General features: G+C 40.0%; 1 protein-coding gene across 5 annotated transcripts in view; it reads left to right on the forward strand.

Moving 5' to 3' along the window:
* DMD (dystrophin) overlaps positions 1 to 26,547 on the forward strand; it is a 3,436,004-nt gene that overhangs the window by 1,390,016 nt on the left and 2,019,441 nt on the right. The gene's annotated exons all lie outside the window — the stretch shown is intronic.

The following is a 26,547-nucleotide window of genomic DNA, read 5'->3' on the forward strand; positions in this document are numbered from 1 at the left end:
AAATTTGGCCAGTTGAGCAGGACCTGGCCAAATTTCAAATGATTTTTTGCCATATCTGCTCAACAGAAGTCGAGCTAATGATCAGGGCTGTTGGAAAAATGTTGTTGCTGAGCAGCTTGCAGCCAATTTCACAACAGTAAACATGTCTCCATTCACCTCACATGTGTGGATGGGGGAATCCATTAGATTAATTTCTATCATGTTAGATTGCAGGGGCTTGGGCAGGGGAAGAAAGCAATAATGACTAGTGCATCCAGAGAGTAATGGTCTTCTTTAAATATAATAAAAGTTTGCCAGTCTGCTGCCATACCATCTATCCCATGTGTTTACACTGGTGAAATAGTGGAATTACAGTTTTCCATTCTTGTTCTGTAAAACTAAATCGAATAGGGTAGAGAAACAGTTTAGCTTACTCTTCTAATATCAAGACACAGTGGACAAACACATATGTTATAAGTATCACCTCCTGAAGAACTGGAAGTACCACCATTCTTAAAAAAAATGGGAAAAGTAATTGGGGTCACATGGATAGAAGCACAATATCAGGAAGATTCTGAAATTAACACACAGTTCTTCCATAGACATTAGGACGGCTGAAGTGAACTATAAATGTCTGACAAGGTGGTATGCAACTCCAGACAAATTAGGTAAATATCAGCCGGAGAAATCCCAGGAGAGTTGGCGAGGTTGTAAGGTCATAGGATTGATGGCCCACCTTTGGTGGGATTGTCCCAACTTCAAAAAATATTGGAGAGAGATCTTACAACTGGTAACGGAAATCACTAGAGAAGTTGTGCCTGCAGAACTGTTGATGCAACTTTTCCATGGATTAGAGGGTTCCGTAAAACAATATAGAGAATCAATAATTCCTCATCTGTTCAACGTGGCAAAAAGCCTTATTCCAAAAAGATAGCAGAATGTCCCAAAATTTGTGATTGGGTTAATACCATAGACGAAACATACAATATGGAGGGTCTGAGATATAGCGGGGAGGAAGAAAACGAGGGACCGATGGACAAGTGGGAAAGTTTTACTCACTGCTAGGATGCTGCAGCATTATGGTGAAATCTACCCTAGAGTCAAATTCTACTGGTGATTGCTGCACTTCCCAATACATTTTATATTATACACAATACAGTGCTGGTGTGCCATATCAATCAATTTTACATACATCAACATGTGCATAAATTCATATAACAGATGCAAAACTCATCAATATATAGAAATAAAAAAGAATGAAATCCAGTCCATAAATGTAAAGGTAAGCATGTCGCCAGTGAAAGTAATGTATAAAAGTTCATCAGAAATGGTGCATGAAAAATTCATCAAGTATCAAAACTAAAAGTGCTCCGTGCTTCTGCAGAATCACTGCAAGACCAAATGTGCGGACTCTCACCAGGGTGCCCACTCGTCCACAGGTATGGACCCCCTGGGCTTATGCCGAGGTGGGTAAACAAGGCTTATATGAATGTGTATCCACCAATGACATCGGGTTCCTCTCTTGTGGTCCAGATCATACAAGAGAAGCAATTACAAAACAGACATAGCGTAATACCGTTTATTAAAATCAATTTAAAAAAACATGCAAAATATCACTTGTATATTGTAGTGCCATGTCCCGACACTAGAAATGATCTGCCAGCTGTACAATCTGTATGCACCGCTGCGCTGCGATCCCTGAAGCCAACATGTTTTCTGCTTGGCAAAAGTGAAGTCCAATGTTACCTGAGAGCCCACCCCTACATGTTTCATTATCAAGATGTGATCAGGATGCCTGATCACATCCATCAACCTCACCATTATATACTCCATACTAACTTGCCATCCCATTTATCTTTTGATTGTATAGTATAATATCTGTACGGTTCCAGCTGGCAGATGGTTCTTACATAGAGCATGGTCAACTTACAAACAAACTATTTTTAAAAAACAATTAGAAAAAAAGTTAAAATTGTATACCAATCCATTGGGACAGCTTCATCTTGTGTTTTAATGGCTAGTGGCATGTAGCTCTTATGTATTTCTTTTTACCATTGAGTTGTAGGCCATAGTTGCTACTTATGCAAAATGTTTAGATGTTATGGTATTTCCAGGAGTAAATGGGTCCTACCACCAAGGGCCATATCAGCACATTTTAACTAGGAATGCCCGCTGTGCGAAAAATGAAAATAAAAAAATAAATACATAAATAAATAAAAAATAAATAAATAAATAAAAAATAGAAGTGAAAAGGAGTGATGCCCCCAGCGTCCACATAATCATTTAAGTTCTCCTAATAATAGTCAACCAGGAAACAGTTCAAATCCATATCAATATTTAACCCTTGGTGGGTCAAGTATCGAGTATCAAGCTCGAAAATCCATTGTGTTTTGTTTTTTGCAACCCCTCTTTTGATATTTGTACCTCTCCAATGTTTGTAGATCCTATCTATGCCAAAGAAGGTAAGCAGAGTTGGATCCTTGTGGAATAGTAAGAATTGTCTTGAAACACTGTGCTTAGGGTTTCATCTTGCGGATATTTTGCATGTGTTCCTGCATCCTGACCGATAGTGCTTGGGTGGTGCTTCCCACATACTGGAGCCCACATGGGCACTTCAGCATGTAGGTGATCCCAGTTGACTGATATGGGATGAATTTATCAATTTTGAATTTCTGCCCTGTACAACCAGACTGGAACTCCACATGTTTTCTAGTGGGGTTTCTACTGGTTCTGCAGGCCAAACATCTATTACATCTATAGAAAATTATTAAATCCAAGAAGATAGTGTTTATATGGGGGGGGAGGTATATTTTTAACTATTCTATGTCTTAAGGCCGGTAGGTGTATTGGGCAGTAATTGCCTAAGTACAGGATCCCTCATCAAGATGGGCCAGTGCTTTTTAAAAATGGCTTCTACTTTTTTTACTTATTTTTTTTTTTTTTACACAAATATTATTTTTTTAAATGTATTGTAATCACCTAAGAGTCTTTTCATCTCAAAATCATAGTCATTTTTGTTCATAAAAACCACTTCACCAACCCCCCCCCCCCCCCCCCTTTAATATAAGCAATGTGAAGTTAATTAAAAATAAACTACAAGTCCTAAACCTAAGTTTAAAATATTCCCCTGATAAGATGATAGACAAATATGAACCATATATTGATTTGCACAAATTTGCCTATAAGGTCAATATTAAAAAACATTTTACCATTGAGAAGGAGTAATCGGAAAGAGAACCCTGATGATGAACCAGAAGATGATCAACATAGTGGTTTAAAAAATCAAGTCCACATTAAATTTCAAACCCACAGGACGCCACTATGTGGAAGTATTTAAAAGCATGACTGAGAATGATATTAAACACATACAGGTTAATAAATCAAAGAAAAATAAAATAATAGAGAAGGACATATGTCCATTGAAAAAAAAAAGAAAGGACATTGTCATCTGCCCTGTGGACAAGGGGGGTAGAGTGGTTATCATGAACAAAACAGACTACGCTGTCAAGATGAAAAGAATCTTGGGTGATATCAATACATAAAAAAAGATCCCACTAAGAAACGGAAAGAAAAACTTACAAAGCTCATAAAGAGAGGAGACTAGAACAAAATATTGAACAAGAGACCAAATACTTGTCAGAAACCATGAATCAGACCGAGACAGAAGTACAGTTAAATCACTCTTGCTTAATAATAAAAGTAAATAGAACAAAGTCAAAACAGTGTAGTAAAAATATAGCCAAAGTTTGGTAACCGGAATGGATAGTCAGACAAGCCAGTAAGTCAGGAAGCCAGGGATCAGTGTAGTGGAACAGCAATCAGGATCTGGAGCCAGAAGGAATGTCAGCCAAGCAAGTCTTTATCAGAAATGCAGGAGATGCTCTGCGAGGGCAGAGATCATTTGGGCTGGACGGCTTAAGTAGGCAGGACAGACGAGCAGGATATCATCAACAGGTGAGTCAATGTGATAAGATAGGAGCTGGCAATTAGCTGAGCCCATCCCTGATGGTACCCCCTCCTCAATGACCCCTGCCCCTCAGAGGACCACCAGGCTTGAGGGGAAAACATCTATGGAAATCACAGAGGAGGACAGGGCATGTACGTCCAAGGATGAGACCCAAGAGCATTCCCCTGGACCGTACCCTTTCCAATGCAGCAGGTACTGTATTCACCCACGGAACCTACGGGAGTCAACAATGGACTGTACTTTATAGTCCTCATGGTTCTCAACCTGTACAGGGTGAGGACGAGGCACTGAGGGGGTAAAGCGGTTCCAGACCAAAGGTTTTAATAAGGAGACATGAAATACATTCAAGATACGCATATTAGAAGGAAGGACTAATGCTTAAGCCACTGGGTTAATCCTGTGAAGAATACAAAAAGCCCAATAAACCAAGGTGAGAACTTCAGAGAGGGAACATGAAGTCGGAGGTTGCGAAATGACTGCCAGACCCTGGCCCCAACCTGGTAGTAAGGCACAGGCAGGCGTCTGCAATCAGCATGGAGTCTGTACCTATCATTAACTAGACTTGTGCTCAAGTGGAATGAAGACCACCTAGATGCTCCTCTAATGCAGGAATACTCTGCAGAACAAATGAGTCAGGCAACATGGAAGGTTAGAAACCATAGTTCTCCATAAACGGGGACAATGTGGAAGCAGAATTTAAGGCACTATTGTGAACAAACTCACGGTAAGAGGTATGACCAGTTGTTATGATGCTCAGAAATATAGCAATGTAGGAATTGCTTCAAGGACTGATTGGCTCATTCTGTGGTTCATTAGACTGCTAGTGATATGCAGAGGAGAAAGTAAGCTGAATTACCAGAATTATTAGAAGTGGGCAACATCTTAAATGGGCAACTTCTTGACCGGTTCTCAAAAATGAGACATTTTTGAGAACCGGTCAACCAGCATAAGGATAACTGTGTTGCCCTGGGAGTTGGGTAAGTCCACAATGAAATCCAAAGATAGGTGGGTCCAGGGCCTCTCTCCATTGGGTATGTAAGGTGCCGTGGAGTCTTACTCTGAGCACACATGGAACAGGTAGCTACAAAGGCGGTTACATCAGCACATAGACTAGGCCACCAGAATTGTTGGGAAATGGTCCAAATGAGTTGATTCTTCCCAGGGTGGCCAGCAGTCTTGGGAGAATGGTAAGTCTGGAGCACAGCAGTATAGAGACTCTCTGGGACAAAGAAGCGGTCACAAGGTTTCTCAGAAGAAGCATGGACCTGAGCAGCAAGAATTTTGTCACCCAAAGGAGAAGTGAGACTGGTGCAAACCGTAGCTATAATACGATCAGGAGGAATCACAGGAACCAGAACCAACACCATCTTGGAATTGGAGGAAAATTGTTGTGACAAAGTGCAGGCCTTACATTCTTAATGCCTGGTAAGAATGAGACAATGTAATTGAAACTAGATAAGAAAATAGCCCATCTAGGAGAGAGCCTTAGACAAGAATGTGAGATTCTTATGATCAGTAAGAATAAGAACTGGCACAGTGGTACGTTTGGGGAGATGTCTCCATTCTTTCAGGACTAAAATGATCACTAACAGCTCTCTGTCACCACTCTCGTAATTGCACTCCGCAGGTGCCAATTTCTTGGAAAAGTAGCCACAAGGATGCATAGTGCTCTCAGAGGTAGGACATTGAACCATAAGGGCGCCAACTCCAGTCTCAGAAGAATCAACCTCAGGGATAAAGGGTAATGTAGGATCAGGCTGTGCCAACGCAGGAGCAGAAACAAAGGCAGTAGGGAGGAGCTGAACACCCTCCTGTTCGGTTCGCAGCAGAACATATGAACAGGCAAAAAATTTGGCAGAACACACGGACACCATTAAAGTCTATGGGACACGAATAATCAAAAGTGCTAATTTTAAAGGCTTATATGCAAGTTATTGTCATAAAAAGTGTTTGGGGACCCGGGTCCTTCCCCAGGGGACATGTATCAATGCAAAAAAATGTTTAACAAAATTGCAGTTTTTTCTGGAGAAGTGAGTTTTTTAATGCTTAAAGCAATAACAATGAAATATTCCTTTAAATATCATGCCTGTGGGGTGTCTATAGTATGCCTATAAAGTGACACATTTTTCCCATGTTTAGAACAGTAACACAGCAAAATTAAATTTCTAAAGGAAAAATTATCATTTAAAACCGATCACAGATGTAATGAATTGTTGGGTCTTGGCAATATAGATACAGATAATTGAAAAAAAAGAGCACTGGATACCCCCCATCCATTACCAGGTCCTTTGGGTCTGGTATGAATATTAAGAGAAACCTGCATCAAAATTAAAAAATTGTGTTGGGGTCCCCCTAAAATCCATACTAGGCCCTTTGGGTCTGATATAGAAATGCACTGCACCAAATGAAAAAATGGCATAGGGGTTCCCCCAAAATACATACCAGATGCTTATCTGAACATACAACCTGGCAGGCCGCAGGAAAAGAGTGGGGACGAGAGAGCACCCCCCTCTGAACCATACCAGGCCAAATGCCCTCAACATGGGGAGGGTGCTTTGGGGTAGCCACCTTGCCCTGTGGTTGTGGGGGTCTACAGGCAGGGGGCTTGTTGGAATCTGAAAGCCCCCTTTAACAAGGAGACCACCAGATCCCGGCCTCCCCTCTCGTGTGAATTGGTAATGGGGTACAAATGTACCCCTACCATTTCACAAAAAAAGTGTCAAAATGGTAAAAAAGAAAACAGACAGCTTGGGACAAGTCCTTTATTAAAAAATAAAAATGTGTAAATTCACGCCGCCCGACGGACCAAAAAAAAAACCTGCAACTGACCCGCCTCCATGGGAGGCTCTTGCCGTCTGACATGTCCTCGCTGTGACAACTCTTATATATTTATATAACTGAGGGCGGGGTCAGGGGCAGGGTCACCTGGTTACTTTACTGGGTGACCCCACCCCATCTGATGCCACGGGGAAGCTATGGGAAAGCCGGGTGGCCCTGCCCTCAGTTACACCAATTTAATTCATACATAAATAGAAATGCATATGGTATCAAATTCACGGAAAACAGACATTATGAAAGGGTTAATTTTGTGGACTTGGACATTTTTAAATCAGAAGGACAATTGTATATTAAAACTCACTTTTTTTTCTTATAATAAACTTTTTTTATAGTTTTATTTATTTATTCCAGCAGAAGAGCGGAAATAGTCATATAGAGAATGTTTGGACATAAAAAGTCAGTTTTTTGATACAAGCTGATGTTTGCAAAAGAAGAGAGTAACTAATAGGTCACGTGTAGACGACAACAATAACAGTAAATATAATGTATGACCAAGCTTTGGCCTGGTATGTAGGGTCCCCCAATTGGGTGTGACTGAAACATGGATCAGACTATGAGTAATCCTCTCCTTGCCCTCCCGCTTTACCCCGCTGTGACCCTGGAGTGGGCAGCAAAAGAAAGTAGAGGGAAGGAGAAAGAGGAGAAGTCAGGTCTGGTAAGGAGAGTCATCTCCAACTGGCGGATTCGGCACTGTTAATAGGAAAGCATTGAGAGAGTGATGTAGAAATACCCGGGGGGATGGGAGGCGGAAAGAAAGAGGGACCAATAGCAAGTTAGGGTGGGGTATGTAACGGCGGTATTGATTGACGTGACAACACCTCTTAATAATATCTTGTTAATGAAACGCATAGAGGCGGGCTCTCGGGTCACATTGGGTGTTACGTCTGCCAAATGGAATGCAGGCCGGCTCCAGGGATCGCGAAGCAACGGCACATACAGATTGTACAGCTGGCAGATCATTCCTAGTGTCGGGGCACAGCACTACAATATCTGATATTTTGCATGTTTTTTAGAATTGATTGTAATAAATTATATTACGCTATGTCTGTTTTGTGATTGCTCTTCATCTATGATCTGATTCATACGAGAGGAACCCCATGTCATCAGGTGGATACACATTCATATAAGCCTTGTTGACCCACCTCGACTTAAGCCCAGGGGGTCCATATCTGCAGTTGAGTGAGCACCCTTGTGGGAGTCCGCACGTTTGGTCTTGCAGTGATTTTGCAAAAGCACAGAGCATTTTTAGTTTTGATACTTGATGAACTTTTTATGCATCTTTTCTGATGAACTTGTATGCATTACTCTCACTGGCTACATGCTTACCTTTGCATTTATGGACTGGATTCAGGTTTTTTTATTTCTATATACTGATGAGTTTTACATTGATGCACATGTTAATATATGTACAATTGATTGATACAACACACCAGCACTTTATTGAATATAATATAACATTTATTGGGAAATGCAGCAAACGCCAGTAGAGTTTGACAGTGAACAAACTGCCCCTGTATGATTTTCCACTCCTAAAATCATTGAAAAAGGAGGTTTAGCCACACAAAATGTCCTTGGGGGAGGGCTGACACACCACCTTATTCTTAAAGGAAGATCCAATTAATAATATGCCTCAATCTCTTGGGATGGTTCTAATTACCGTTTATCAAAAAATAATTAAGTAAATAAATAAATTACATTTGAAATCTAATTTGTTTGCATGGACAACAGCTTCACTACTGCTTTTTACAGTTTTGATAACACTGCCCTGTATATACTGATATCACAGAGTTACTCTTCCCTTTATCTAGTATTTTAATGAGAGTTGGGGTTAGGTTTTTTCCCATATATATTTTTTTATAATCAGCAAATGTTTCATATTGACTCCTCTGGTAGGGTGTAGGATTAGAATGGTAGCATAATGCATAGCTCTATTTGTTTTTAAAGAGAATAATCAAAGCTATGTGGGAAGAAAAAGGATTGGATTTACATCATGCACCATCTTCCATAATGTATACAGTACAACTTGTCTTACAAATGATAGCTATACAGGAGCACTCTGGGAGCTGGCAGTTCAGCATGTAATACATTTGGCCATAGGACTCTGAATATACATTGCTTCCAGTCTTTTAGAAGACCAGAAGACTGCCAGGAACAACTGCAATTTTCAAATAAAAAGCAGATACCGTATCTGATGAACTCCAAAATCACAGTCTAACCATTCTGATTATTGGTGGAGTAGGGCTGCTTTACTAAAGGCCAATGGGCTTTTAACTTTGCAAGAAAAAAATTACTATGCAAGGGAATTCACCCTTAGCTTAGTGAATAAGGTTAAGCTCTGGTGATTTCTATCACCCAGTCATGTTCCAACCGAAATACAGTTGTTTTTTTTTTTTCTTTGCACCTGATTGAGTATTCACTAAGAAACAAATCCCTTGCCATAGTAAATCAACCACAAAAAGCCTAACCAACTCAATCAATGAAGATGTGTATTGAATGTTATTTAAAAATAACCTACCAAACGGGGACACCTAGCAATAAATAGACATAACCAAAAAACACTACAGCACTGACACTGTGCCCCTCCTATAGTGATACATTGTCATATGCCAGGTTAAAAAAGAGGTAATATGCTTACTCCCAGAGGTATAGGAATAAAAATGTAAATTAGTAGAAAATGGCTCGCACCATGGTGATAGCAAGGCTGCTTTCATTTGTGGGTTGGAATCTGTAAAATAGGAAGGGAAGGGAAGATATATATGGTATTTTACTTAATAAATTGTGCTATACCATGCAGGTTTGGCAGTTTCATCCTTTCCCTACCTCTACAAATAAGACTGCAGAGATACAAAAGGGATTTATAATACAATAAGTAATACAATGATTTCTTAGAGCTAGTGTTGAATATATGGGCATAACTAGCCAGCCTACATTCCATATACTGCACTGCCTATGTGAATTACAAAGTAATTCAAAGGATTAAAGAAAGGATTAGAAGAATGGGATGGTAGAAAACCACAACCAAACTTTTCTTGTGTTCAAAGAAGTAGTAAGAAACATTTGTAGTCTGACTGGATTTTAGTGTATATACAGTATGTTTAACCACATTTTTTGTTTTTTTGTAATTGATAACATATAATTGAAAGTTTATTTACTGTGTTCCTGTTTGTGATATTCCTTATCATTTCCTGTCCTATAATAGAAGGTTGGAGGAAAATTCTCAAAAGGAGGAGCATTACCCTTTTAGACCATTGTCTTTGGGATGGGTGTCCCTCATTTCCTATTTTGGTGACATCTATAAAGTTTTAGATTTTCTTTTTACTTTCTGTTATGTTGAGGGTAGACAATTAGAGAGGATGCATCACCCTAGCATAGACCAGAAAGCAAATGAAAGACTTAAGGGGGTTCCAATCCTACTCCAAAAAAAAAAAAAAGTTTTGACCATACATATACTGTATATAAAGTCTAAGGCCGCGTACACACGCGCGGACTGTTGGCCCAACTTTGTCCGTCCAACAGTTTGAGCGAACAGTCCGCTCAAACTTAGCATGGACGGACATGGCCACACACGACGAACGAACAGTTTGCTGAAACCGTGCGCGATGACGTGAACGGCACGTACGACGGGACGCAAAATACGACGTCCTATACACTGCATTATAACTTTCGGCTTGAAAATCCTTTCTGAGCATGCGCGGAACTTAGTTTGACGAACAAGCCTACACACGGGCGGACTGTTCGTTGAAACAAGGTTTCAGCGGACAGTTTTTCGGAATTTCCGTAAAACCTTGTCCGTCCAACTGTCCGCTGAAACTGTCCGCTGAAAGCCCACACACGAGCGGACTGTCCGCCCAAACACTGTTCAGCGGACAAGGTTGGGCCAACAGTCCGCGCGTGTGTACGCGGCCTTACGGGAAACTTGCAAGGAGAGAGGTTTGGGAGCTACTACCATTGCTGAACGTGTTTGTTTTAGTATAAGTGCCTGAGCTTTTAGGTTGATCCACCCTTCACTGCTTGCTGATTCACTGACCTTGTATATTCAGACATAGGGTGCCCTTGTTACATGCATGTTTCAGGTCAGTAACCAGCTAGTGACATCAGAATTAACATAATAACCCCAGGGACTAAATCTTCAATAACAAGTGTACATTTTACAGCGTTCATTCATATTCCCTACTGAGAAGTTATCTTTAAAATTCAACTTTATGTATTCTAACCAATATATATATTGTATATATAGTGCTCAGCATAAATGAGTACACCCCTTTTGAAAAGTAAGATTTTAATCAATATCTCAATGAACACAAGAACAAATGTTGACAAAAGAAAAAAGTTTTATAGAACATTTGTTTAGCTCCATTACATGAAAGTAAGGTTAATAATATAACTTAATATTACAAATTATTCTGTTTTACTTAAATTAGTTGATGCAAAAATGAATACACCCCACAACAAAAATGACTATGTCTAGTATTTTGTATGACCTCCATGATTTGTAAGGACAGCACCAAGTCTCCTAGGCATGGAATGAACAAGTTGGTGACATATTGCATCATATATCTAATTTCATTCTTCAAGAACGACCTCCTTTAGAGCCTGGATGTTGGATGGAAAATGATGCTTAACTTGTCTCTTCAAAATTCCTCATACTGTAGGTGTTCGATTGGGTTCAGATCAGGAGAAATACTTACCCACTGAATCATTCACCATGTTTTTCTTCAGAAATACAACAGTGGCCTTAGATCTGTGTTTTGGATCACTGTGCATTTGTCTTTGTACCCATCACCTTTGTGATGCCATACATTTTTGAAGCCATCAGTTCCAAATATATTTATATTGGTCTCAACACTCCAGAGTACAGAGTCCCAGTAGTCTTCTTCTTTCTCCCTGGAAAATTCTAGTTGGGCTTTTTTTGTGAATGGGCTTTAGGAGAGGCTTCCTTCATGAACGACTTCCATGCATGCCATTCCTCTGCAGTGTAAGCTGTATTATGTCACAGGAAACAGTCACCCCAGTTTGGCTTTCTACTTCTTTAGCTAACTGCAGTGAACCTGCATGGTGATTTTCTTCAACCCTTCTCATCAGAAGACACTCCTGTGGAGGTGTTAACTTCTGTGGATGGCCTGGATGTCTCTGTGAGATGGTTGCAGTTCCATCTTTGTTACATTTTTGTATCACTTTTGCTACAGTATTATGACTTTGCTGATCTTCTTATAGCCTGCTCCTTTCTTGTGTAAAGAAAGTATTTTCACTTTTATAGGATCTCAGACATATACAAGCCTTTGTTGCAAAAATTTTCTTCCCCAATAGCCTCTTCATCAGTATCAAATTAGAGTAAAGATTTTCCTGAATCAGACGTAGTGGAAAAGATCCTGCAAGGCTACAAAAGAACCCTTCAGCTGGTCCCCAGATAAGAAGTTTGACGGCACAGCCAGATGCCCTATGTGCCACCAGCTAAAACCACCCCTCTTCCACTGGTTTTGGGCATGCCCCCCTATCTCTAACCTCTGGATTCTATCTTCCATCTTAAATCTTCGAAATAACACTGCTAAAATTACCCAAGGACCCCCTACTTCTCATCTTCGGATACTGGGATGACCAACTGCTACCGTAGTCCCCAACCACCCACCCTGGCAGCAAAGACTGGGCCTTGACTAGTCTTTTATTAGCCAGGAGATTAATCCTGAAAAACTGGACCTCCTCCCACGGTCCTCGGACCTCACAACTTAAACAGAGCTTCTGAGTTTACTTCTTAAGGACAAACTCAACACTGACTTTACACAGGAAAAAGCCAAGGCACGTTTCTACTCCAGATGGTGGGCTTTCATGCATTTGACCCTGTTGTGAGAGGAACTGCAGAACTTTGAAAGTTTTGCATTCTCCTATTATGGCTCCTACTCTGTCACCCCTGAAGAAGCGGACACTTCTGTTCGAAATCCCGCACTTGTGGATCCAGAGGACTCAAACGCCTCCCATCACAACCACTCTTCCTCACCTCCATCTATCTCAACTGATTCTGTTGTGCATGAGTGGACTTAACATGTGCCTGCATCCTTGCCTTAGTGACTGTTCAATCCCAGATTGAGTCTCTCTCTCTCACATTGTATTGGTGTTTGCCCCCTATCCCACCCCCCTCTTTCCATCCTCCCTCTTCCCATCCCCCTTCCCCCTCCCTTTTTTTCCTCCCCATTCCCCCTTTGTCTGTACCCCCAGTAGTCCCCCCCAGGGACCCTCAATATCAATCCATCCAGTTATCTCGACATGGTATTTGTCTTTGAGTCACCAGTTATTTCTGCCCTAGTTATTTGTTCCCATCCATGTCTGAAAGTGATTAGACTACTGTTTTATACATAATGCTTGTGAAAAAAATGTATACTTGCTGTTATGACTCCATGTAATGCCTTTTCTTTCAATAAAATCTATTGAAATAAAAAAAAAAATATTTTCTTTCTCAGGCCTTGTGACATTTCATGTGGTGCCATTGCTGACAGCATGAAATGGGAAGGGGTTTTCTTTGTTAAGTAATGCCCTTTTATAATCAGTAATCATAATGTCTGCTGGACACCTGTTTAATGAATAATTTGACTCAACTGTAGTTGAATTCTTGTTAATTAGGATTTTGTAGTCTAAAATTTAACTTTGCTCCTAAGACATTCATTGGAGTGTATTCATTTTTGCAACATGGTCTTGAATTATTTTGTTAGGAAAAATACTTTTTTGTGTGTGCAAATTAACAAATCTTGGTTGTAAGCGATGGCCCACATTTGTTGGAGTATTTTGTAGTATAGTGTGTCCCATAACAAATGTTGATTCTGAAGGAAAGTAAAGGTTTTCTGACAAATCTGTTGGGGTATACTCATTTATGCTGAGCACTGCATATACAGTATATATATATATATATATATATATATATATATATATATATATATATATCAGGAAATCAGTATATGAAATCCTTTACGTAAGCTATTGTTGATAGCTTATGCTGGTATTCAAACTGCTAAATTTTTCAAACAATAAGGATGCCACATAACTGCCATTTTGTTGCTTATTTTTCCAAATGCAGCTGTGATTTATTGTGCTGCAAAAAAAGCTGGTAGTGCCAGCAGTATTTCCTGAAAATGGACAAAATAATGTCTGAAGCGATCAGTTGTATGACAAATCTGTGGGCTGTTTTACAGTTTGGAATAAACTTTAAATTATAGCACTTTCATAAAGTTCACGATCGGTGGCACAGATCCAGTCAAGGAAACTTATTGGTAAGATAACTTTGGCAAGAAGTCTGTTGTATTTTTTACAGAAATCTCTGCACTGCTTCTAAAATACTTGTGAGGCATACAAAACCTAGCGTGAGAAATACAAATCTTCAGTAGGAATTACATGAGTGTCAATCAAAATATAAATGCAGGCTGATATTTCTGCTCGCAGATAGAATGAGTAAATTTGAGACAGTTTAATATTGCTCTAATCAATTTAATATATTAGATAAAATGTCTAGCTAATCTAATAAGACAAAGGGGGTAAAACAGTGTGAAAACTGCAGAGCTCATAGTAATCAATCAGGTCTTAGTTTATTGTCATTGAATCAATACAAAATGTATTGTGATTAGTTTATATGCGTTATTATACTTTGCTCTGTCATTGCACTAATACATTGAAGAGCACTATGTCAATTTTAATGTGTCGTAATATGTCATATCTTGAGGAAATGCACCTAAAAGCTTATAAGCAACACAGCTGTAGCTCTATACTGACTAAAACTTTTTTTCTATGATGCTATTCATATAAGTTTCTTTCATTATGCTTGGCTATGGTATGAAGCAAAAGAATGTAAACAATCTTAAAGGATCCTGGGCTTGTTATGTACAGCCTTGAAATAAAAGACCTCTACGAAGTTGCATTCATCAATGTATATTTACTCAGAAAATCAATCTCCGTACAGAGGATCACGTCACTTCCTTTCCAAAGGGAAAGTGATGAAAGTGATGATATTACTCAATTTGTAACAGCGTTTTTATAAGAAAATTATAACATTACAGTCTATGTGTGGGAAAGAGTGAAAATAGAAAATACACAATACATTCCAGGATAATCTATTTCATATTTCACATGGTCATTTTCGCCATAACACAATAACAACTTTAAAAGGTCATTCTGACTTTTTGGTAAGTTATGTTATCAACAGGTATTTTCCATAAAAACATTTGAACATCATTTCTGGGAATAATCTCATGTGAAGCAAATAACAAGTAATAACAATAACAATAACAAGTGAATAACAAGATATGTGTTGCAATATTGAGAATACCCAAGAAGAATTAAAAAACATTATATAAAGAAATACATTCTTATATTGAAGGGGAACTCTGGGTTATATACAGATATGTGTTACATATGTCTTCATATCTTGACATCCCTCCTATGTTTATAATTCTTCTTGGGTATTCCTCTTTAAACTTCCTCTATGGCTCTGGGTTGACCTCCAGGTATACGAGCCACCATCTCATGAGCAGTTCTAACTCTTGACCTTTGGGGCTCAAAAGAACCAGTGTTAGTACAAGCTTTCCAAATAGCGCAACAAGAAGTGGTAGTTACTTTAAAACAACATTTGAATAACATAGGTGCACATTTGATTATAAGGATTATAAGTACTATGATACCAACAATATATAGGATACCATGTAATATACCAGCAAACCAACCTCCAATGCCTGAAAACCAGTTGGCAGGATTAAGCCAGGAAGTCCAGCTTTCCCAGCTTCCTTCAACCCAAGCAGTTTCAGTATGCTCTTTCCGAAAATTGAGCTTAAGCTGTTGTACCTGCTCCACATGTGAAATGATAGCATCTTCTGCTTTAGTATCATTTCCAATGTAGTTACAACAGCTTGTTCCCAATATGGTGCATATTCCTCCCTGGCTCGCTGTAAGATAATCCAGCACCAGCCGGTGCTGCAACATCTCCTTTTTAACCATTTTTAGTTCAGTGGCAAGCATCACAAAGTTCATATCATACAATGCTGTAATATTATCGATCAAGTCAGCTAAATCAATGATAAAACTGAATGCCTTTTTGATACAACATCTATTTACCCATGGTATGGAGAATATTGGCTTTATCTCCCTGTCATGGGACTCTATATTAGTGCCAAGGTCACTATTATAAATGTTATTAGTATTTTCCTCAACATTAACTAGGGGTACCTCAATGTTAGTCTCACCCTCCTTGTTCATGTCAGGATCTTCAACCTCATCATGATTCTCTTCCTCCCCCCCAGGTTCTGACTGAGAATCGAAATCTCTTTTTAAAAGATGTATGGGGATTTTACGGATTTGGGACTCCTTAAACTCATCGTTACTCATATACCAAGTGGCAGGTATTACTCTCCCAAAATAACAAACCCCCATAGAATTTAAAGGGATCCAATTATATGCTTTCTTCCCACATATAAAGTAATAACCTGGGGGAGCTGCACAAGCCTTCTTGAAATTATACCCCTGCAAACACATTAATAATTTCATATTGTTTTGCCTAGAATGTTGTCGATGCGTGTAGTCATGTAGTTCCTGATACCGATCTGTGCTCCATGCTGTATCCTTACCATCAAACCAATATCTGATCTCAGCATTGTCCATACAGTTAGAGTTCCCAATAGGTCTGGTAGTACTTTGAAAACCTTGAGTAAGCAGCTCAGATGAATATTCTCGAGTGAAGTTTATGCAGACAGAGGGGATTGTCATTGGAGCATTAGTGAACAACAGGAGTGAAACAACTCTGTCAACCATAGTTCTGCTTACATCTTCAAAGTGAGCACTGTTCTCTATTTCAGCCAATGTGCTGGGAACACCTAATAAGGGTATAGTCTTATGTGATATAGGTGCGTGTGTGCATATCCAGCAATTAGAAATGTTCAGTTTCTTTGCTGCCTGTAGGTGCATGGACACAAAGGAGTTATGAAAGGGTTCACCCAATTTAACATGATACTTATGAGTGTCTCTTCTTGCTCTTTGATTGGGATTACGGCTTTCTTCATGTTGCAATTTCTCTTTAGTCACAGTGGCATTGAAAAGGTAGGTGTCATGTATCTTACCCTTTTCTTTATGGTATGTCCATTCGAATGCCATTACTGTGATCCACACCACCGCTCCACCACAGAGGATAATGCTCCATAACACCACATTCGGTCTAGGCCCCAGGAGATTCATTCTGGAGTCTTCTGGCTCTGGCACGAGTAATTGGCGGTGATGACCTAGAATGCAAGGGTAAAGAAGAATACCTGCTACCAGCAGACTGATCTGTATGTTCCTTCGGAGCTACACTCTTTTTACAATGGGAACCATGAACCCAGTACTTGTAGTCTTTCAGCTTCACTGCAGTTGGAGATACAAGAATGATCTGAAACGGACCTTTCCACCTAGGAGACAAAGTGGTCCGGGGTGTATGATTCTTGATGTACACCCACTCTCCTGACTTTAGTCCATGCGTTCCGTCACTTGTGTCCACTGGTTTTCCTGCTTTGGCTCTGGAAAAAGTATCAGAAAACACATTTGCCAGTCTGCGCACATAGTCTATCATGGTATCTTGACCATTTCTCAAATTTACTGTCTCTGGGGGTGCCAAAGGTGCAGGAAGTCTCCGAGGTGGTCTTCCAAATAGTATGTCGAAGGGTGATAGCCCGTGTTTTTCTTTAGGGGTAGTCCTAATGGTAGCTAAAGCTATAGGCAACGCTTCTACCCATGTGCTTTTCCCATTAGCAGTTATTTTTGCAAGATATCTCTTTAAAGTCTGGTTAGTGCCTTCAACCATCCCACTAGCTTGTGGCCTATATGGCGTGTGCAGCTGCTGTCTTATCCCCAGAATATTCACCACTTCTGCCATTAGTTTATTATCAAAGTGTGTACCTCTATCTGAGGAAATTACAGCCCCTATACCAAACCGTGGTATTAATTCTCTAGTAAGACATTTAACTACCGTACGGGCATCATTCTTCGCAGTGGGGAAGCTTTCAACCCAGTTCGAAAATTGACACACGCAAACCAAAAGATACCGGTAACGGCCACAAGGGGGCATATCTGAGAAGTCAATTTGCACAATTTGAAATGGCTCCTCAGTATGTGGAATATGCTTCATAGGAGTGGGAACTGGTTTACCAATATTATGCATTTGACATGTTACACATTCCTGAACCTGCTTAACAGCATATGTGTGGAAACCTGGAGCCCACCAATGTTTTTTTACCGTCCGACACATCCCTCCTGTTGAGACATGGCAAGGCCCATGGCTCAAAGCAAACAGAGAAGGAAAAAGAGTCGGAGGGGCAACTAATTTCCCATGGAAACGCCATAATCCATCCTCTACACAGATCGCTCCTTTAGCGATCCAAGAAGATTTGTGAGGCGAGCTGTCTTGTAAGGCTGATAGTACCGCTAGATCAACTTGTAGATCCATTAATGTGAAAGTAGAAACCAGGTTAGATGCATCATAGGAATGTATAACAGTTCTAGCCTGTTCGTCAGCTAAAGCATTCCCAATAGACACACTATCCTCCGCTCTGGTGTGGGCTTTGCACTTGATTACTGCAACTTTGAAGGGTAACTGTACTGCAGTAAGTAGTCTAACAATCAATTCTTTGTGTTGGATAGGAGTTCCTGCAGCTGTAAGATAACCTCTTTCCTGCCAAAGTTGTGCAAAACTGTGCAAGATACCCACAGCATAAGCTGAATCACTATAAATGTTCACAGTGTCACCTTCAGCAAGCTCTAAAGCCACACAAATAGCAGTAAGTTCAGCTGCCTGTGCTGATTTAGAATTTTGCAAGACTTCAGCATGCAATAGTTTACCTTCTCCGTTCACTACTGCACAGGCAGCTAGATTCAATCCATCAGGTCTTCTAAGGGATGAGCCATCTACAAATAGGTCAGCACACAGAGGCAGGCCTGAGATGGGTTCATCCAATAGGTCGGGTCTGGGTTTGGTCACTTCATCAATTGAGGTAGCACAATCATGTGCCAAGTATGAGTCCTCAATCTCCTCGGTGTCATCTTCTGGCAAGAAGGTGGCCGGATTCAAGGTCTGGCAACGTTGAATTTTTAGATTAGAAGCTGACAGCAAAATCAAGTGATAGTGGGTTATTCTCTGGACAGAAAAATGTTTAGTATAAGCACTGTTTAACATAGCTTCCAAGTCATGCGGACACATTAAGTATAAGTCATTTCCAAGTACAATGTCAGTAGTTTTTTCTACCAGCAGGGCAGCCGCCGCTACTGATTTTAGGCAACCAGGCAAACCTCTGGCTACACTGTCCAGTGGGTAACTGTAATACCCTACCGGGCGATGCGTGGCACAGAAATGTTGAGTTAGAACCCCATTGGCGTGTCCATTAACCTCCGTACAAAACAGATAAAAATCCTTGCTATAATCAGGAAAACCCAGACTCGGTACAGTTAGCAAGGATTGCTTTATCTGTTTAAACGCTTCCTTAACTGCTGGAGTTAACTCTTCTGTGGTAAATTTGTAATTGCTTTTCGTATGACCTTTCAACAAGTCTTGTAATGGACCTATTATAGTGGAATATTGTGGTAAAAATTGTCTACAATAGCTCACTAGTCCTAAAAATGCTCTTAATTGTTTTAAGGTTACAGGCATTTTTTGTTTAGCAATTACCTGTTTCCTTTTATCGGTGAGGTGTTTTATGCCATGAGAGATGCAGTGACCTAGGTATTGCACTTTCGTTTTAACCCATTGCACTTTCGTAGCATCTACTTTTTGTCCAATAGTGGCCAAAAAGTTCATTAGGGATATAGAATCTTCAGTACAGGCTTTCTCATCCGATGAGGCCAATAGAAGATCATCCACATACTGTACTAGGATGGACCCATGGAGCGGCTGCCACCCATCCAGTTTGTCCTTTAATGCCTGAGAAAAACAGCTAGGGGAGTCATGATATCCCATAGGTAACCGTGTCCAGGTTAGCTGTTTTTTCTCAAACGTGAAAGCTAGAAGCCATTGGTCCTCTGGATGAACAGGGACACTGAAGAATGCTGAAGCTAAATCAATTACTGTGAAATGAGTAGCAGAGGGAGGTATCGTTGCCAAAATTGTCGAAGGATTAGGCACCACTGGTACAGATGGAACAATCACTTTATTAACTGCACGTAAATCATGTACCAACCTCCACCTGCAACTCCCCTCACCAGCTTTCATGGGTTTTGGTACTGGATAAATAGGAGTGTTAGCCTGGCTCCTACAGGGGGTGAGTACCCCCTCCTGTAGTAGCTCTTCTATCACTGGCCTTATACCTTCTACTGAATCTGGGGATAAGGGGTATTGAGGTAGTCTAGGTACTGGCAGTGTAGGGTCTCTTTTTAGTCTTACCGGAGAAACTTGCATGAGGCCAGGCGTGTTAGCGCCAGTCACCCAAATGGAGGGGTTAATTTGTTGCTTTACTCCCTCTGGTATCCCCCCCTCCTTTTCCATTTCCCTCACCGATAAGGGCATGAACAGGAGATCAGCAGCCTCCTGCTCCATTCCACTGGGTATATCCACTATAGTTTTCCCTGGGGATAAAGCAATGGTCACTCCCATTTTTGACAGCAAATCTCTACCTACTAAATTACAGGGGGAATGTGGAGACAATACGAAGGAATGCTCTGTTGAATGTCCACCCAAAGTTACTCGCACAGGTTTAGTAACCTCTGCTGAGATAACATTATTACTCACCCCCACCAATGAGACTTTCTCATTAGAGAGCGGCAGGTCAAGGTCAAGGACATTCAAAAGGGATCTCGAAGCACCTGTGTCAATTAAGCTATACAGGTTAACGCCATTGACATTTATCATGATCATCGGCTCTTCACCTGAATCAATTTTAATAGCTGCCAATGCCTGGTACACTGTTTGGTCCTCCGTATTATCACCACATTCCGCCTCATCCTAGCGCCTCCGGCAATCCCGTGCCAGGTGACCCCCCACACCACACTTAAAGCAGGTGGGTGGAGCACGAAGCTGGGGAGCCGCAGGTCTAGGTATATTTGGAATGATCTGTTGATATCTGGATTGTATTTTAGGATTCCTGCGGGGCATTTCATTTTGTTTCCAATTAGTTAGTCTATTTTGGGGAACACCATAATTAGAAATGTATACTACACCTGAGGGTGGATAGGGAGGATCAGCTACAGGCATACCCTGAGGTGATACCTGCACCGTAGAAACTGGTATTCCTTTGGGCTCAGAGATCTTTTCTCTGACTTCGGGAGTTTGCACATTCATTATTTTAGATTTCTCTTTCTTCTCTATTTTATCCTTTCTCTTTTGGAGCACCTCATAGGCTGCTTGTGCTATATCAACCAAATCTGGGGCAGCCTTCTTTCTCCATCCTACAGTTCTAAGCTCTATTTCTTCTCTTATTTCAGGCAACATTCCTCCTACCAACACATTCACTAACTCAGGACGTTTCATATCAGCTTCATCATCAACCATCCAATCTGTGTGCTTCTGTATAGCATCCTTGAACCTATTCCAATAATCTAATACATCCTCACCTTTCTTTTGAACAACATCCATTAACACTCGCATATCTTGTCCCTTATCAAACGTAGTTGTAACCCAGTCTTTCAAAATCTCATTCAATCTATCAACAGCTTTTTCATATGCTTCCGCCCCATCTTCTTCTACCTTCAATACTCCCTCCTGACAGGCACCCTTCTTTTGAGCAAAAACCTTCCAGACATCCACATACTTCTCAGGGATGGCACAATCAATCAAGATCCACATATCTATATATGTGGCTTGCTGAGTCCTTTCCATCCACATCATTTTTCTATACCATTTCTTAGGGCATTTTTCCATGTTGGGCAATTCTGCTACAATAGCTCTTATTTCACTAGGCTTCCACGGGACATAAACCTGGGCCATATTAGCTACATAGTGATCTCCCACTATCCCTCCTGGCAGGGCTACTTCCCTTAGGGGCATCTGCTCTAGTGGCTTTTCTCTTAATAGAGACCTAAGCAACTCTCTTGTTTCTCTCTTTCTTTCTGGAGTATGCAGTACCCCCAGAGTTGTTTTCTGTTTTGCTGCCTTTTGCCTTGTAGTTACTGGGCTATATTTTTGATTTATCTGTCTTAGGGGGCTATGTGATTGATCTACCTTTGTGAATTTTGCTAAAGCATTTGGCCTTGATGGAGTGTACTGCCAAATTTGTCCATCTTTATCAAATATTACCCCCTCACTTCTATCTAATGAAGATCCCAAACTACTCCTCCGCTGGGCAGTCCCTTGGGCTCCCTCTAGCCTTCGACTCCTTCCCTCCTGTGAGAAGCTGGAAACAGCTTGCTGCTGCTGAGGGGTAACCTTTCCTCTACAGGATCAACTTCACCTATAGGGGCAGATGCTGCTCTAGATGCTACTTCTAAATCCCTTCTTGCAAACTCATACGGGGATGCCCAAGCATTGGGAAGCTCCTCTTCATCTTCCAGATGCAGAGCAGTTTTTTCAGTACACATTTTATAAGGGGGTGGCTTTAGATTCTTTCGGGACTCTTCTTCCCAAGCAGCCAAACATTCAATCCCCCCACAATCAGACATTTTGAAAAGTAAATTAAATAACGCATCAATTGTTGGGGTGTCAAATGCACCTTGTGGAGGCCACCATTTAGACGGGTCCTTTTTGTATTCCCTTTTTGTAATTTTACACCACTTTACATGATGCTTTAAAGCATCCGGCTCTCCACTTACCATCATCTTGATGATAGGAGCGCTTGGATGCAACTTTGATACATTTAACCCTGTTTTCTTTGCTATTTTTAATAATTTCTTTGCCCTTTTTTTTGTTAACCCAAAAGTATTCATTACCGGTAAAATATTTTTTCCAAGCAAATTTCCCATTTTCTTTATGTTTTTCCTGTTACCCCTTTCAGAAATGACAATAGTTTAGAGCTCCGGGACTGAGAGCTCTACTTTTTACTTCTTACGGCTGTGTACCAGCAGCCCAGTACATATATTGAGATATCTCACTTCGTTCTACTCTCAGAAGGACGTCTCCTTTCTGAGTGGTAATAGGCTAGTCTTTCTCAACTCCCTATTCCAGAGAACATACAGCAGGTCATTCACCCATTTGTGGCTATCCGCTGAAGGCAAACCTATCTGCCTTAGGACCACAAACGTTTCTCAAAAAATCACACAAAAAATTCAACATTCACCACCTTCTATTCACTCATAGAAATTGTGGCACCTGCCTCTTACACATCCCTTAATAACACAACTATATACATTGTCATTTCTGAGGGCAACAAAAAGAAACACAAGTACGTACATTTGCATGCATCAGCTATAATTGGTACCATTATTATTCTCAGTAATCATACATAGACAGAATGCATTGAAATCAAAAAGGAACGTGTTACCTTCTGTATTCCACAAGCCCCACCCGGCTCCTCAAAACCGCACAGAAAGATAGTACTTTATAATAATGAGAAATAAAATTTTTCTCACCTGAGGCCTCTTTGTTGTCCCTCCTGTTGCGGGTTGAGAGCCGGAGGTGGGGATGCAGACAAGAAGAACGTCAGGGTCACCAAATGTTATGTACAGCCTTGAAATAAAAGACCTCTACGAAGTTGCATTCATCAATGTATATTTACTCAGAAAATCAATCTCCATACAGAGGATCACGTCACTTCCTTTCCAAAGGGAAAGTGATGAAAGTGATGATATTACTCAATTTGTAACAGCGTTTTTATAAGAAAATTATAACATTACAGTCTATGTGTGGGAAAGAGTGAAAATAGAAAATACACAATACATTCCAGGATAATCTATTTCATATTTCACATGGTCATTTTCGCCATAACACAATAACAACTTTAAAAGGTCATTCTGACTTTTTGGTAAGTTATGTTATCAACAGGTATTTTCCATAAAAACATTTGAACATCATTTCTGGGAATAATCTCATGTGAAGCAAATAACAAGTAATAACAATAACAATAACAAGTGAATAACAAGATATGTGTTGCAATATTGAGAATACCCAAGAAGAATTAAAAAACATTATATAAAGAAATACATTCTTATATTGAAGGGGAACTCTGGGTTATATACAGATATGTGTTACATATGTCTTCATATCTTGACAGGCTCAATTCACTAAAGGAGATCATATGTGATATTTGTATTTGGGTCACATATACAATTATTGTATGCAATATTTAAAAGCTCAATTCATATATATATATATATATATATATATATATATATATATATATATATATATATATATATATATATATAAAATCAGAAGCATTTGTTAAATAAGTCATAGTCTAGCCATGCTATTTAATGACTAATGCTGGTTGTTAAGGAGCCTGGACCTGCCATATCCTTAAAGTGGAAGTAAACCCCTCGATTTAAACAGTTAAAAAAAAAAGGCATGCCGGGAATGCTAACTGCACATTGGCTGTGCTCTCAGCCAAGCTATCAAACCATCCAATGGTTGGTGTCATAACGAATCACATGTGCAGCACCATGGCAGTTGAAGATTAAACAGAGGCAAAGATGGCAGCTTCCTTGGCTGAAAACGATAGGGGAGTTTACTTCCACTTTAACAACCATGACTCATCTGCTCTCAGTGGGGTTCCCCGCAGATAGCAGAATGTAAAAAAAGAAAATCCAGCATTAACAAATAAAAAAAACAACAATGTGGGATTTCCTCCCAATCCATACCAAGCCCTTCAAGTCTGGTATGGATTTTAGGTGGAACCTCACATCAAAAATGTAAATTAAAATTGGCGTGAGGCCCCCCAATATCCATACCAGACTCGAAAGGCTTGGTATGAATTGGCAGGGGACCCCTTACTGTTTTTTTTTTTACATGTTTTTGTGTTGGCTCCTCTTTTGTTTACATTCTGCTATCAGATAAGTCATTGTTAGGGATGCGGTATAATACTGTATAATACTGTTCTAGTTATTTTACTGTATTGTTATATAATTAAAGTTTCTAGCACTTTGCAGCAGTCTGTTGCTAGATCATATACTGATACCAAACAAGCAAACAGCTGAATAGTTAAAATACATACATTAACTACTTTAGTTAAGCATTGAAAAACTTCAGCTACCCTCATTCCAGTTAATGAGCTGTACTCTGCAGGAGGGCTGGAGGCTGCCATGAGTATGGCCCATCCATAGGAATTAATGTAACCATGGTGTGTATGTGCAGTAAGAAAGGGATGATTTCTAAGCAAAGGTTGTGCGGCTCCAGGTAGGGCCACACAGTGAATATTTCTGTAATGGTGGAAGAACGGATGTAATATGCAAGGCAGGTGGGTAAGGAAAATATTTAATGGACAACTGTACTAACAGTTAATTTGTCCTTTAGGAGTGCACAGTTCTTTACTTTGGTTAAAAGACAAGTATGAAGTTTGAAAAAAACAAGCCTACATACTCACCTAGTGGATGCACCATTAATCCAATGCTGCATATGTCCCTTGCTGCTTCTAAGACTGAGAACAGACTGATCAAAGACCACTGATCACTCGGCTCTCAGACTTCAGTAAGCAGAGAGCTGGTGATTATCAGTCACAGGTCTCTGCTTTGCCCCTCCGATGTTTACTGGAGCACTGGACTGTCAGGCATCTGGGTGGATCCCAACATTAATGTCAGGATCTCTCCAGAGTCTGGACAAGCTGAATTATGTTAACCTACAGCAGACTTTAGCCCACCGTCAGTTGAATATGGGTCACAGGAGTGCAGAAGGAAGTGCACTTCTGTGACCTACAGGAGAAGAAGGGCTAAAAGAGCTTTAGCTTCACTTCTCATTTAAGCAATATAGCTTAGTTCAGAAACCTGCCCTTCTTGCTGATTGGAAAAAGAAGGGGAGCAGCAGAACACAAGTGAGTTTGCACTTGCGCTCTCTCATTCTAAAAGATTGTTCAGACAGCGCACTGCAGAGCATTATTGTTCTGATTGATACAGATAATCAACCTTACATCTCCCAATGTAATTTCTGGTGTACAGGGGGTTTCATAGAAGGGGATTAATTTAAAGTTAGCATATAGAAACATAGCCCTCATTTTTGGTTAAGGACGAAATGTATTGTTCACTAGAATAATTGGGTGCATAATAGACTGAAGAGGCTGGGTCAGACCAGAGAGATGAATATCTAAATACACTCTGCAGTGGAGAATGATATAAAGAAAAGCCCCCTCTGTCATGGAATATCCCTAATATGTTAGTAAAAAACACAACATGGGTTGGTCATTGAATTGATAGAGTTCTCTTAACAGTTTTAAAAAGGTTTTCTATTTTAATAAAGAAAGTTAGAAACCTCTTATTTACAGGAATCCTACAGATGAGCTCATTAGATGCACACCTATTAGCAGCTCTAAGTCAACCTGTAGAGTCTTAACGAATTAGCTATTTCTTTTTTTTATATTTATATAATTGGCCCAGCCAGTTGGTGGAGTTCGAAGCCATAGCAAAGTCCATAGAAATCTTCTCCTTTTGAGTGTGGGAAGGTGAAAATATTAAATATATTAGGTTATTTATTTTTTGCAAAATACTTTTTGAATGAGTTTAAATCCACTGTGAAGCATAGGGTTAGTTATCTTCATCATTACTTCTAGTCACAACCTGATTTTCTCATTTAAATGGTGCTATATTTGGGAGTGCTAAAATCCATTAGTTTGGTGGTTGCACTAAAAATTGAAAGTCAGAATCAGAATGCTAGAAAATCATAAAGTCATTCATATATTCAGTTAGGAAGTTATACCGAGGGG

Source organism: Lithobates pipiens, unplaced genomic scaffold, assembly GCF_037356315.1.
Source record: "Lithobates pipiens isolate NorthernLeopardFrog02 unplaced genomic scaffold, aLitPip1_a1.2 Scaffold_16, whole genome shotgun sequence".
Lineage (NCBI taxonomy): Eukaryota > Metazoa > Chordata > Amphibia > Anura > Ranidae > Lithobates > Lithobates pipiens.